A 16,314-nucleotide genomic window follows, 5' to 3' on the forward strand; every position below is an offset into this window, starting at 1 on the left:
TATTTACTAATGCAGTGGTCAGGAGGCAATGAAAATCTATAGCAGGATGGGGTAGTGGGACATGGAGGCAAGGGAGAAGTAACTATTTGAAATAGTTAAGTCCCTAAAATGAAAGGCCTTGAAATTCTCTGAAAAACAAAAAATGAGGGACTCACATATATTTTACCTTTTCATATACAGACCCAAACTATAATCAGCAATGGCAGTGAGATCACAGGGAAAGAAAAAGAGAAGTCTGTCTCCAAGCTGAAGATACAAGTCTTTCAAGGACAGTTTTCCTATTATTTGTCATTTGTCTAAGACTTTGTTGACCAGCATGAAGGAGCACAGCAGAAGACATGTTTTTGCAAACCCATGAGAGAGTGTTCTCATTATGATGGGTATCTCTACAAATATATGCTGTCAACTCTAATGGGAACTGAAAAAGGTGCAATTGCTCAAATATGGTAGAAGGTACACAATATTTACAGAATACTTAAAATGAGACGGTATAAAATCAAAACTAAAAAGTAGATGACTTAAAGCTGGAATTTCCAATAGGAAACTTTATTTTGTTTTGTAATTAGAGGAAGAAAGATCAAGCTATATGTCAGATGCAATTTAGATTTTACAAAGCATAATCTAATCATGAAATAGATGGTCTCAAAGAGTTAGAGCTGATCATAAAAAGCATATATTTCTGTGCACTACAAATAACTCCAATCCCTTCAACAATTCCCCCAAAGCTGCCTAACATCAAACACCAGTTAGTTTAGAATCCATCAGCAAATTTAGCCGGCCTCCAAAGGGGCCGGACAGGTTAGGCAAAAAAGGCTCTGTACACCATCAGTTCTTTCAGTGATGACTAAAGATCTATAGGTCAGAGAGGGGCAGGCTCTGATGTTTCCTCCATTAATTATTTAAAGTAATATTCTGGATGCTAGTAAATCCTAACAACTTCAAATATAAACCCTTTTAGGCTTCAAAGATGGGCTTTCAATAAACAAACCAAAACACTTCTCCAAAAAATATATATATATATCTGATAGCACACATGTTTCTTCCAATGGACAGCCTTTCACCAATAAATTTGGACTGAATCATATACTTTGGGTCAACATACAAACGGGAGCCTTTTGGTCATTTATCGCACACTCTCTACCCCTATCACCCATCAGCCAAGATATGCATCTTGGTTACCTGATGATAGTTGATCCAGAGCTTGTAATAAGTATGTTCACCATAACTAGTGATAATGACTGGGTTTCAAGGTCCTTTTACCTAGTTTTATTTATTTTATGTTTATTATGGTTGCCTTCAAATATATACAGAAATAGACCAGTAACATCAATCCTAACAGACCTACCACTTTGCAAAAATGACCACATCCTGCCCAACCTTGTGCCATGGACAGTCTTCCCCTAATGTACTCCCCAGTCTCATTTGGAAGCAACTCACCATCATCGTAGAATTTCAACTTAAATATTTCTGTATGTATCACACATACAATTCTAGTAAAACACAAGGACTTCAAAAGTTAACAATGACAAGGTACCACAACTTCTCAAAAAAGTTGATTTAAATGTGCGTTAATCGAAATCACTCTTCTGCTGCTCTTTCAGACAGCTCACAAAAGTTCAGGTTTTGACTGTCAGCTTCCAGAAACACTAGAAGGGACCTGCTAGAGACAAATCATTGCTAACCAAATAACTGCATCATAAGCAAATTGGGTCACCATAAAACCCACTATACAATACATGGATAAATATTTGCTAAGGACTTGTGTGCCAGATCCTTAACCAATCTCTTCCAATTCTACTTCACTGAATCTTCATGACACACCCTGGGAAGGTTTGATGACTTGAATAAGGACACACAGCTAGTCAGGGGCTGAGTAAGGGACTAAATGAGATAAGTCAAACCATCCAGCTTCCTATCACTGACACCCTGCCCATTCCTTGGGGACACAAATGTGAGAGCTCCATGAAGGAAGGCAATAGCAGGAAGAACATTCTGAACAGGTTTCAGAAGCTACTTAAAGCAGAATGAAAAAATGACTCATTATCTGTTGCAATTTCATAATTACATTTTTTTAAGTTTAATTGCTACTCAAAGTCAGAAACATAAAAGGTGAAATACTCTGCAAGTAGGGGATTCATGTAAAAAAACAACAGTGAAGAATCTGAGTGTTGCTCACCTCCCACATCACATTCCTTAGAGAGGGTTTGGAAGACAAGGCAGATCTGAAGTGTAGCGATTAATAACTATAGTTACATACTTCTATAGGCTACAGGTATTCTATTTTTAATTCATTTCTCAATTATTTCACACCTAGGGTTTCCTGTGATGTGTGGCTATCTCAAACCTGCTAATGGAGACAAGGAAACCGATCGTAAAGTCTGAACACTTCATCATCACATTTTATAGTACAAAGTAGTGAGTCCTGAGTTTAACTCCTTGCTGACAACTCAGAGACAATAAAGTCTTAATGCCAAGCCACTTACACTGCAATCTTGACCCCTCTTCCCATCTCCCTTTTTCCATTATCCCAAAGATATAATCAGGTAAAAAAGTTCACTACCCAAAAAATCTATTTCTCCAGTCAAAGCAAAGTATATTTAAATGGACATTCTAAGTGCCTGTTCAAAATAGCAAGTGATTAGAGGTTCTTTATTCATATATTTACAAGACCCTCTGTGGAGCCAACATTCTATAATCCAGATGCCAACACTCTGTGAAGAAAAGGAAGCCTAGCAAGAAAACTCACACAAGACGCCTGGAGCTATTCAAAGCTTAAAGATGAGTGTGAGGTTCATTTAATATAAAGCTTGCCTAAGTCATCACGAAACCAAAGCAATGGTAGAGGTTGGGGGTGGGCTTGCTGAACAATCACTTAGTTCCAATGATTAAACTACAAGATTATCTTTGAGATGCTCAGTCTGTCAACATACTATATCCTCATTATAGGCATGGCAACTGTGTCCTAGCCCTCGGACTATGTTTGGCTGTTATTGGTTTTCATTCACTTGCACAGTTTAGGAAACCTTATAGCAAGGTTTGATGATACTTTCCCCTTGTATCTGATTCCAAGTAACCATATATATTTATTCAACTTTCATTGTAGGACCATCCAGAGGTAACGTTTATTAAAAGGTAGGGCACATCTAGAAGCTTGCGATGTTGGGAGATCGGGGTTGTAGAGGCCCTCTGTGGAACAGGGTGTTAAGTCTGTGATTGCTGGAATCCCAGGAAAGTCTAGTGTATGACCCAGGGCAGCTAGAACAACAGGGTAGAGAACATTCCAGAGAAGTCAGGGCAACACCTACATACAACAGAAACATGTTCATATTTTAATAACAACGATGGCCACATCAGCATTTATGACCTAACAGAATCTAAGCATCCCTGTGTCATTTAGGACTATCTAGATAAGCAAGTCCAAGTCCCACATTCAGGTAAATCTCTCAACAATATGGTATACAACACTTAAGTATCATGTAAGTTTTATATAAACAGGAAAGAACAGTTTATCTGGGACTTCTCAAAAGTTTTTTTTGAAAATGTAGCAAATAGCTAATGTGTATACATTCTAGACAAAAGCTTTTCCAATTTACTTTCTCCAATTCAACAAGCATTACTATTCCATATATAATGGTTGTTTTATTGGTCACAAATATTGAACAATATTTAACTCTCTCATTCAAGTTCAAAAGACCAAAATATCTAAAAAAAAAAAAAAAGGAAGAAGAAGAACAAGAAGTAAAATCAAGATAGAAACTATACGTCAACTTTCTAGGTTAAACATGAAACTATAAAGATTTCCTGAATAGTTTGTGGGACTACAAATTAAGTATAATCTACCTTCAGTAGTCTCTTTGTCTTAACTCACATATCCCACACTTCCTGCTACACAGAGGATTTCCATGGTGGATCAAGGGTCAGACTAAATGATGTTAAATGGCTTGGGATTTCTGAGAGAAGGCAAGAACAGTGCTGAGAGGTGTTAGGAAAAAGCAATAAACATGTCACGATGCAGAATATACAACAAATAACACTAGTTAGAAAAAAATAATCTTATTATCTTCCATAAGTATCATTATTAATCATTTCTCTCCAAAATAGGTACAGAATTCTAACACAATGCTTTCCATCCATGTACACTTCTTTTTTTTCAGAGGTATGGGTCCCAACTCGAAAATCTGAAAAATCAAACTCAAGATACCACTGAGTTAGGTAGCAAATTACCCTTAGAAAGCATAGAAACACACATATGATCTCATTAGAAGTGTGTTGTAGTACTTTCCATTTCTTAGAAAGCAATCAAAACCCTGGCTTCCAAAGCTGTCCAATTTAATGGGGCATTAGTTAAACTCTCTTTATCAGTGTTTGAGTTTAAAAAACACACTGAATTAAACAAGGACACCAAGACTATGATCAAATTGGAGTGTTCTTGAATCTAGCTTATACCCTTTTGGCCCAGACAAGATGTAGCACTGACCTCACATACATTAACTAAAGCCACCTGTGCCCACTCACTAATCACTCACACCTGCTTCTACCATTCTACTGCTAGATACTGACCAGAACATCTGCTCATTTCAGATAAAGATTCTGTGCACATCTAAATTACATAACGGGCTTTTAAACTATTATTGCAAAGGGGAAGCAGTCAGCATGCTAATCTGTGAGGCTTTCTGACTAATTTTCATTAGCTTATCCTAATTTCTTTTCCATCGTTGGAAAAAAGGGCCTTTGTTTATTTTCATCACCAAAAGATGGCCATGATCACAGACAGCCACAACATATGACAATTCCATCTACTTCAAATTTCCCAGGCACAAAACAGGGAACATCAAACTGAAATCATCTGGAGTTTTTATTACTCTGAGCAGGTTCCCTCCCGTCTCCCTCCCTCCCTCCCCTCCCATATGTGTGTGTGTGTGTGTGTGTGTGTGTGTGTGTGTATATATATGTGTGTGTGTGTGTGTGTGTATATATATACACACATACATATATACACACACATACATATATATACACATGTATATGTACACATATATATATATACACACACATATATACATATATATAGGGCCCCATTGCTCTTCAAGTTTAAATAAGGTGTGGAAAGTAACCCTTCCAGGGTTCACATAGAGTAAATTTACTTTTGACCAAAAGTGGGCAATGAATTTCAAAAGATAAAGATATGGCCATGTTCTCAAACTCTGAAATAAATCAACGCAAAGGACAATATTCTACTAGCAATTAGGTCATCACAGGCTAAGATGATCAATCATAATGCTTTTGTGAACACTGATATGGGTTTAGTCAGTCTTACTTGGTTGTATGTATAAAGTCCCCCCAAAATGGTAAGTGACTAATTTCATGTCTAGTAGTTAAAGGGAGCAAGTTGTTACATGAGACACCACTACTGCACCCACCCCCAAAATACTTCACTTCAAACAGGTAATAAAAATGTGATGTAGGTACCATGACGTGAGGCAGTAACTACTGAACTCAAACTGTGTGCCACATGTGTAATTTTCAAATAAAAAGTAACATTTATTCCTAACAACCCATCACTGATTTACCATAATTATCACCATTATAGAAAAATAGAAACTGAGACCTAGCTGAATTATTTTCCCAAGATCAAAACCACGAATACTCAAGCCCAGAATATTCAAAACCTCTCATTCTCAACAGACTTGAACATGGGAGGAATTCAGGCAGTGATTTCAATCATGTCTCACTTGATTACACAAGGAAAAATGAAAAATGTGATTCAAGCTTCACCTCTTCTTAATATGGGTATTAACAACAGCTAGCATTTCCTGAGCACTCGTTTTGCTCTAAGCTCTTCACACGATTTAACTACTTCTCAAAACAACCCAATAAGGCAGATATTATCATTACACTATTTTATAGGTGAGGCTACAGTTACCAAGAAATTAAGTAACCTGCACAAGTAGCGATTTCAGGCCTCTGGCCAAGGCATTCTTGTCCCAAGGTCCATGCTTTGACTCCTGTACTACATTAGCCTCAACCTCTGAAAATAAAAGATAATTGCAAAGGAAAAGAAGAGATGCTAAAAAGCAGTAAGCTAGATCTGCTAACCTGAAAAGTACACCTTGCATGCAAACTTTCCTTACATTTCCAAACTCAGAATTCCCTAATGATTTCTAAGTGGAAAGTAATCTGGTGGGTCAACAGTAAGTGGACAAAAGCAAATGGTGTCGAGTTGTTCACTAGAAACACGTTAAAAGACATATTAAATCAACTCAAAGGGGTATCTGGGTGGCTTAGTGGGTTTAAGTCATGATCTCGTGGTTCTTGGGTTCAAGTCCTTCATCAGGCTCTGCGCTGAAAGCTTAGAGCCGATAGCTTGCTTTGGATTCTGGGTCTCTTTCTCCGTCCCTCCTCTACTCAAGCTCCTGAGATCTCTCTCAAAATAAACAAACATTTTTTAAAAAATCAGCTCATATCTGAAAGGTAAACAATAGCCTACTGAAATATGATCTTAAAATTAAGCAACAAGTAGAGTGAATTTACCTTCCAAGAAAGAAATGGAAATAATTCATTAATGAAATGAAATAGAGTCAGCCAAATTGACACCCAATTTATTGCCTCTCCCTATACACTCCCCTCTCCTCTCTCAACTAGAAGCCCTACAGAAAGCAAGATTATAATAGAAATGCTGACACAACCAACCTTATAATGTTTCAAACCCAAAGCTATAATTATATTTTCTAATTGTATACTGGCCGAAAGAAATGCCAACCAGAACAAAAACATAACTAGCTAGAAACAGTCTGTCAGAATTCTCAGATTACAGAAAAAGCATAGGAAACACTATTATCTTCAGCCACAGCCAGAAGATGTCAGACAATGAACTCCTATAACAAGCCAGCTTAATAAAATCTGCATACAAAATTTATGAATGCAGTAATATTCCTTTTTATCACAAGTTATTAATGGTCAATTTAATGAACATCTACAGCTGGAATGCTTTGGTTCTGTATGATATTTTAATCATCTTTAGCCATGGATTTAAAAGCATTTCATTTTATAACCATTGGCTATTCGAGATAAGAAAGCCTTGACGTATACACTGGGATATTTGGGGTATATTATGAATTTCATCTTTATCATTTCTGATTTCCTTAAAATTTTTTAAAGGAGAAACAATACTAACTGTTCCATTACAGTAATATTTGCTTTAATGTCTACATTAGAACACAAAAGTTTTCCTTCAGTTTTACTACATGTTCAGGTACTTTAAAACCTCCTTCTGTTCCCTTTCCAATCTCATTTACACAAAACAGCCTTCCTCAAAGCCATTTGGAATTTAGAGGAGTGGAGGAAAGAGAGGTCTTTTTAGGTAAATGGAATAACGTGGAATTTTGAAATAAGGATAAAAAGCACCTAAGGTATGAATTTTAGATTTTAAATACTGACTTTCAATGATACATACATCTATAGATGGTAGGAATTTTCCAAACTTCTCTAATAAGTAGGATATGCATATATCCATGAAGATCATGACTCATTCGATTTCATTTTAAGCTTCTTGAATCTGCCTAAATTTTTCTCATCTTATCAGACAAGCCAATATATGCTTATACTGTGAGGTTAAAGCAATGAACTTATGAAGAGAACCTGTCAAGTCAAATTATCAACAAGCAATAGTTCCACTATTGGGGAGTATTAAGCTTCAATGTCAATTTTAAAGACGTGTGCTTACATTTGCATCTTAATTAGATCACACCTTCAACATCATACTAATTTTTGGTTTAATGCTCTATTTTATTACCATTTCCAAAATGATATTTTAAAATATGGGTAGCAAGAAAAAGTCCCTACTTTTATTTTGACAAAACTCATAAATATTGAACTTCAAACAGTATAAGCAGGAATATGATGGTGTCTAAAATTCTAAATATTTAGAACAGGGATTTAAAAAAAGCCTTCCATAAGTAAATTATTTGAGTCTTATTTAGGAGCATAATGGAAAGCTGGATGAAACATGAATTTAGGTTCTCCTGAGTGACCAAAAGCTAAACACTCATGTCTTTAAGGAAAAAAAGAAAAAGTAAGGGTCATTTTGGTTAAGACTCTCATTATAATTCAGACATAATCTGCATTGTTTATTTGGAAAAGGTCAGAGGAACTAGTTTATTTTGAGAGAGAGATTGTACCCAAGTGAGAGATGGACAGGGGTGGGGGTGGGGGGGAGAGATCGATCAAAGCAGGCTCCTCATTGTGGGCATGGAGCCTGATGTAGGGCTTGAAATGAGATCATGACCTGAGCCAAAATCAAGAGTCAGATGATTAACCAACTGAGCCACCCAGACATCCTAGAAGTAGACAAATGCTTAACTATGATAAAATTAATCAACTTAACCTTTCTGAAGTGTAAAATCCAATGTTATCTAGTACATTCATGATGTTGTGTCACCTTCACTAGGTTTCAAGAATGTTTTCATCATCTGATAAGGAAACCCAGGACCCTGTACCAGCGGCCATTCCACCTCTATCACCAGCCCAGGGAAACGATTTCATCTCCTTCCTACCTCCATAAATGTGCCTGTCCTGGATGGTTTATAGAAATACAATCATAAAATATGTGGTCTTTAGTGCCTGGCTTTTTCACTTAGCATATGGGTTCAAATACATTTAAGTAAAAATACTGGGAAAGAAGAAATAGCCAAGTTCTTCATTTCTCATTTTCCCCCCACTTTTCTTATTCCAAAATTATTCTAAAAACTGTTTGAGGCTTTGTGTCTATTTTTCATGCAATAAATAAATATAAATTTCCATGTTCTGATTTTTCTAAACTAAAAAGCCAATGACAAATACCCATTTTAATTAAAAATTCAACCCATTATTGACATCAGAATTATATTCCACAAAAGCATGAAATAAAACCTAAAAATATGGAGATCTACATTGTCTTCATGGCTGGGGAAACTCAGTATCACCAATATGTCAAATTTCCCTACATTAATGTACTTCTTTAATGCCATTCCTTTAAAAAATCTCAATGGGTCTTTCCATACAACTTTAAAATGTGGAGGAAAAAAATCACTTGAAAGAGTCAAGAGCAAAGATTAGCAATAAAAAGATGAAAAGTTAGGAATGACTCACCCTTCCAGACATAAAGATACCCTTTTTAATCAGAGTACTTGGAGCTAGCACTAGCTAACTGAAACTCAAAATAACTGAACTTGGACAAGCAAGAAGGGGACCCACACATATATGTCAAGAAAGAATAGACTGGAACACTGGCTATTCATATAAGGAAAAGTGAGTTCATAATTCATACCACATACAAACATATCTAGATCATATCAAGGCATTTATAGAAAAAGAAAAAAATTTAGATAAAAATCATGGGAAAATACTGCTATGACCTCAGGGTTGGGAAAAATTCCTTGAACTAAATCCAAATGCATGGATCATAAATAAAAATATAATTAAATTTAACTACAGTTAAATTTTTTTATTATCAAAAGATGTACACACACCCCTACTAAAGAACCAAACCGAAGTTCAGAATATATTTTGAAATTCATATAATTACAAAGAAATTGAACCTAGAAAATATTTTAAAAATAAATTAGTAAAAAATGACCCAATGAGAAACAGAGTCAAAGCATCAACATAGGTGAACGAGAAAATGGACCTCCAGAAAACAAATGAAAAACTGAGGGAAATGACAATTGAAACAATAATGACTATATCTCAAAAACAATGCTGAATGAAAGAAATTAAAGATGTACAGAAGTGGATGGTCTATAAGAACATTAAACAAACTATGTTCTTTGCTTTGTAGAGACACAGACGCACATAAGAAACCACAAACCTCAGCAGGTTAGGAAACATACCAGCATCAGGTTAGTAGATACTTCTAAAGCAGTAAGTCTCAGAAGGGGATAATTTTGCCTGCCAAGCATGTTAGGCAACATGTGGAGATATTTTAACTGTCACAAGTAGGAAAGGGTGTGCTACCACATCTAGTAGGCAGAGGTCAGAACTGCAGCTAAATATCCTGTAGTGCGCAGGACAGCTCTCCACAAGCAAGAATTATCTGGCATCAGGATTGAAAAACTCAGCTCTAAAGAGAGAGAAGCAGCAGAAGAGAGTTAGGGACACGGGGTGTATCTATAACTTTTTACTTGAAAAAAATAAAAAAAGAGCTGAAGCACATATGCAAATATGTTAACTTAAAAAATCTGTGCAGCACATTATTCCCTGTACATTTTTATATTTGAACTATCTTTCAAATTAAAAAAATTAATAATTCAACAAATAGGCAATTTCTACATTTGATGGGGTTTACATAGTTGTTTCATTGGTGTATTTCTGGATATGTATTTTTGGAAAAAATTCTCACACTCATGATCAAATTTTATTCGCACATTTTTTTTCCTGGTGTTTGTTCTATACAGGGCTATGTAAGTAAGGGGGTGGGGGAACTTGGGATTTATCTATTCTATCACAGTTGCAAGCAAGAATATTCTAAAACCATACCAGAGAGAGCTAATTTAGTCCTTCCCTTTTTACAGCAGACTGTAATGATTCCAGTCATTTTTCTGAAGAAGTTGATGGTTTAATAGGTGGACCATCATGACACCGGCCACCATACTTCCTTAACTAGATGGATCCTGATGTGAATTTCTCTCCAACTTAGGAATTCTAGGGAGTTCCTTGAAACTGCTTTGAGATCAGCACAGTTTTATTTTTTCATGTAGTTTCTTAGTGCAAGGGTTGGCAAACATTTTCTGTAAAGGACCAGATAGTAAATGTTTCAGGCTCTGTGGGCCATATGGTCTCTGTCATAACTACTCAACTCGGCACTGCGGTACAGAAGCAGCCACCAACACTCATAAAGGAAGTGTGGCTCTGTTCCAAGAAAACTTTAGTGACAGAAACAGGGGATGGGATTTGGCTCCAGGCTACGGTTCGTGCACACCTGGAGGGTCAGCAAAAATACTGCTTTAAGCTTAAGGCAACTCTAGAATCTTCTCTGGAAATATAATGTTGCATATATTTTAATTGTTATACGAATTTTACTTAATTAGAAGTGAATTAATAAATATGAAACAACCCCATAAATGACCAAAAGATGTTCATTTTTTAGATTTGCAGGATGTAACTTCTTTCTGGAATTATGCTTTATGATCTGATTTACTCAATTACTAATTATAATTGGCTCCATTTGTTTAAATTACACTGTTAATGATTCTTTGTGGTAAAATAAATACATATATCTTATCTTCAATTTGACGACGGGGTTGGAATGACAAGGACAGTAAAACTATACTCACTGCACAAATAATAGCTTTCTATTAGGTTTGCCATTTCACCTGAATAATTCCTTATAATCATGAATAATGATGTTATTCAACAACCTAATGATATCATGGTATGTAGCTTCAATCCATCTGTCTTTGTCAAGAAGGTCAAATATTTGTATTCCACTGCACGAGGCAAAGTTGAACCAACAGTTAAACAATATCATGCCCCTTAATTATTTCTCCAAATGAAACCAGCAAGTACCATTTTACAGTCTAGGATCTATGCACTACAAATCTGCTTCAAAGAACTTTAATACCTCATTTTTTCACAAAGTTTAAGCTCAACTTTACAAAAATGGTTTCAATTCAAGAAAAAATCCCCAAGATTGTCTAAGTGTCTTCCTAATTGGTTGTGGCTGGAAACTTACTTTGCAAATAGAGGTTCGTGACAATCAAAATATCCCAAGAACTTTCATATAACACAGGCATCTGCAATATGCGGCGATGCCTTAAAATTGATTTTGAAGGTAAGAACAAAGCACAATAAAACAAAACAAAACAAAAAAAAAAACAAAGCAACGCATGACAGATCTGAACTATAACATCAATCAAGAAACGCTTGCTAGCACTTGCTTTGAAGAATCTATAAATAACTTCTGGAAAACAATGAGACATGACTAATATAGATGAACAAGCCCCATTCATGGGCTCATTCTGAGCCTTGAAGATAGATGATTAATACAGCAAGGTATGACGTGGGGACACTAAGCAACACCAGGGAAAAGAACCCAGGTACAGGTCAACTTCCTTCTTTACATTTCACCAAAGACCTCTCAATGCCCTAAAATCAAGTCACTAAAGACTCCATTAATTTGTTTCCAAGCTCCCAGGATTTTCCTTCTTCCTCACCAGGCTTCATTCTCACAGGCTCTCTTTGTGTTTTTGAAACATTCTCGAGTATTCAACTCGTTTCTGCCCCAGGGTTTTTGTTCTTGTTTCCCTCCATCTGGAATTCTCCATCACTCTTCTTCATAGAGCTCCTGTCCTCTTGTTAGTTGCTAGATCACACATCACTTCCAAAGAAGAGCCTTCCCTGACCTGCTGTCTGGGTAGTCTGTTCTATTTCATTTATAATATAAACTAATGTTGTTTATGATTGCTGGATTTATGGCTATGGGTTTCATCTTCTATTGTCAACCTCTGTACACAAGAATAAAATTAGGATTCTTAATCTATTCATGTTCATATATCCAGGGCCAGGCAAATGATCAAAACCAAATAATTATTACACAATAAATGAACATACTCATTCACAATAGACAACAATGTATCTAATGTGAGGTCTGCAACAATATGGCCCAAGGGCCAAACCAGCCTGACACCTGTGTTTGCAAATAAAATTTTACTGGAATACAGCAATACTCATTCATTTACCTATTGTTTATGGCAGCTTTCATACTGCAACACAGTTGAATAATTGTAACCAAGACTGTGTAGCCCAGAAAATATTAACTATATGCTCCTTTATAAAAAAAAGTTTGCTGACTCCTGTTCTAGCATGCAGTATATATGGTCTTTAAAGGTGTGAGTCCATGCACATTTTTATTCCAACATTCTTGAGTTAAAATCCTATAGACAAAAAGAAAGCTCTTTCAAAGCTATAATCGTCACCTATCAAGAGCTTTATTTGATGATCCACTCAGTAGGTCAGCTGGCTGGAGCCTTGGCAAGAAGGACCCCAAGCAGGTCTGGAACAAGTCAGTGAAAGCAATGGTGTGAAGACTGATCTGCAGCTTCACTGGTTAACACAATAGCCACTAGGATCTGTTGCTATTCAAACAAATAAAATAAAGTTAAAAATTCCATTCCTCAGTCACACTAGCCACATCTCAAGTACTCAGGAGCCCCCTGTGGCCACTGGATTGGATGAAGCAGATCTATAAGACTTATTCATCATCCCAGAAAGTACTAGTGGACAGAGCTCATTTACATGTTCAAAAAATGTCAACCCAACATGTCAAGAGTAGCTTGAGTTCCTTGGATGCCGTAAGGGAAGCCATGGATCATATGGACACGTCTCCTAGAGAAGTGACCCCTAAACAGTACAAATCACAACTAAACTATGTTAAAAAAAAAAAAAAAGGCAAAAAAAATAGTATTCTGAAAGTACTACATTCTGCTCTCCATCTAGTCCCTTATTTGCAAGATGGGAACAACCAAAAAAGGGTTTGTTTGGGGTTTTTTTTTTTTTTTGAAGAGTTAATATAAATAAAGTACTAACTGGCCCCTAGAAAGTACTGTACAATTAGTGGCTTTTTTTTTTTTTTTGTAAACATCATCCCTAGCAGTTAGCACAGGACTTGACACACAGCAGGTAACATTCAACACCTACTGAAATGAAAAGGAATTAAAGTGAACTAGACTCTTTGAGCCAGAGGTCCTAACAAGCCAACTTGTGGAATTAGCGGGCAGAAAACAGACTCACTTACCTATGAACAAGCCATTCTGGGAAATAGGCTGGTCCCTGAGAAACCATTTCTCATCACCCTTTACAAGGGATGACAAACTAATATGATCCAAGGAGACAGATTTCAATATATTTAACATTTCCTGGTAACTTGTTATAGACAGCCACAGTATCTTATTTGAGTTAAAAAGATTTACAAACACAAAATTTGAACAATTCAAGCGAAAGCCTTCCAGATGCCATACTATCCCATAACACCCAGTTCTACAGATATTTCTTTTTAAGAAATTCCAACTAACCCACATTGCTACCACCTCTCTTAACCATGATTAATGTCTGCATTTTCGTTCACTAAAGGTCAAGTGCCCAGGTCATTGCCCAACCACTGGCTCATGGATGTGCATCACAAATGTCAGGAATAATTTGCTTATTTTAAATCCCAATCCCTGGAGCTTACATTCAACTTTCTAGATAAGGCTAGAGGATTCAGGGCATAGTCTGGAAATCTGCTTTTTAACCAACACTTGAAGTGAATTTTAGTCCTGGAATTTCAGTTATTTTAGATCAAGATTACATTGACCTGTAATAAGAAGAAATACAAAGCAGCTAAATACTTTTAGAATCACTTTTTTTATGGAAAGATAAGAAAACAATAATATATGTTTTACTCACACTTATCCATATGGCTGCATATTACCTGCATACACACACCATACTTGTAGATACAAAGGGTTCAAAGAAATCTAAGAGGGAGCTTCTTTGCCATTAGGAAGCTTCTTGGATAAAGGGTGTACCCATAAATGATGTAAACAAATGTTAGGATGATACATGATTGAGAGCTCGGTGAGTAGAGGGTAATGAGATTTCAGAGGAAAAAGCAATCAAGTCAGTCTGGGTTGCCAGTAATATAAAAAAAATGGCTGCCTTTGGATGAGGCAGGAAAAAAAGTGATAGTAGATGTTAAACTCAGTGGGTTTCCCAAGACCTTGTTCTTCTCTCAAAAGCTTCTATTTTAGAACATAAAAAGGCAAAAGCAACAACCACAGCCTTTCTAGTTATTAACCCAAGCAGCCTCACAAGGTAGCCAGAAATCCAGCTGACCCTTGAGCAACACAAGTCCATTTATACCCAGGGTTTTTATATTATAGTGCTGGAAATGTATTTTCTCTTCCTTACAATTGTCTTAATAACATCTCTTTTCACTAGCTTACCTTATTGTAAGAATACAGTATATAATACAACATTCAAAATATGGAATAATCAATTGTTTATGTTATTGGTAAAGCATCCAGTCAACAATATGCTATTAGTAGTTAATTTTGGGAGGAGTCAAAAGTTCTACACAGATTTTTAACTATGGAAGGAGGGTTGGTACCCCTAAACCCCATGTTATTCAAAGGTAGGAATGTCTGAATGGTCACCGAGGAATGACACTTTGGGGCACCATGAACTGAGGCAGGATGCAGCCTCCACAACTAAGAAGTTGTCCTGGAAGACCTTGCACAGGCTGTCTGCACTTAACTTCCCCTGGCATCCGCAGAGAAAACCAACTGGCTGGTCTCCTCACTTGACTATCTAATCAGATACTTCATCCTGAAGTTCCTTTTTTCATGGTTTAGGTCTTATTCCTCCAATGACCCTGGAAAGTTCTGGAAAGAAGGGTATGTGTCTTATTTCTTGGCAAGGCTCTGGATGCCTAGCACAATCATGTCATGAACAACAACAACAAAAAAAAACCACACAAACAAAACAAAAAAACCAACAACTCTTGGACTGACCATTTAGAAAATTTTTATGTAACACCCACTACATACAAAACACCATGTTAGGCACTCAACAGAACAGACAGCTAGGTCAACACCAGTGGCACTGGCAAAAGTCTGTGCTCATGATAGCTTAAGACAGCCCTGGGATGTAGGAAAAACCATAACTGTATACTTTGAATTAGTGAATTGCATAGCATGTGAATTATTTATCGATCAAGTTATGATAAAAAATAAATAATAGCACAAGCATGGCCACTGCTTGGAAGCCCGCTGAGTCCAAGTTGAGAAAAAATACATCTAGGATTTAATTGTTCCTTTTTAGATGGATTTTGACATACTCACAATACTTGGTGGCACTGTACCTAAATATTAAGAAAAATGGAGTGCTTTTAGGAGGCTACAATATTGTACACAGGCATTAAAATCAGAAAAGCATGGGGTCAATCCTCGGTTCTACTCCTTAGTTGTAGGACTTTGACCAAATTACTTAGCCTACCTGAGACTCAAGTTCGTCACCAAACACCAAACACCAAAAAGTGTTGTCATAAAACATTGTTAGTAATCAAATAAATGCAAATTAGCATGATACCATTTTGGCTTCTAAAACTAGCATCTATGAGGAGTACTATTACCATTACTATAGACAATGGCAAATTGTGTTCTACTCCTTTTATGGCTACACAAATTTTAGGTTTTCAGCATAAATTACAGTTGTGAAAGTTGAGAAACATCCAAAACCAGATGAAATAAATCAGTTATGAAAAATCAAATCAATGGAATTATGACACAACCAAAAATGCAG

At 36.3% G+C, this 16,314-nt stretch overlaps 1 protein-coding gene and 1 long non-coding RNA gene across 6 annotated transcripts in view; one reads left to right on the plus strand and one right to left on the minus strand.

The window, feature by feature from the left end:
• The window catches only part of FHIT (fragile histidine triad diadenosine triphosphatase), a 1,373,604-nt gene that overhangs the window by 702,065 nt on the left and 655,225 nt on the right, over positions 1-16,314 (minus strand). The gene's annotated exons all lie outside the window — the stretch shown is intronic.
• Positions 3,350-8,604, plus strand: LOC115274328. The gene is made up of 2 exons (XR_003901182.1): positions 3,350-3,434; positions 8,447-8,604. It is a non-coding gene; the product is annotated as an uncharacterized LOC115274328 (long non-coding RNA).

Source organism: Suricata suricatta, chromosome 12 (assembly GCF_006229205.1).
Source record: "Suricata suricatta isolate VVHF042 chromosome 12, meerkat_22Aug2017_6uvM2_HiC, whole genome shotgun sequence".
In the NCBI taxonomy this organism is placed as follows: domain Eukaryota; kingdom Metazoa; phylum Chordata; class Mammalia; order Carnivora; family Herpestidae; genus Suricata; species Suricata suricatta.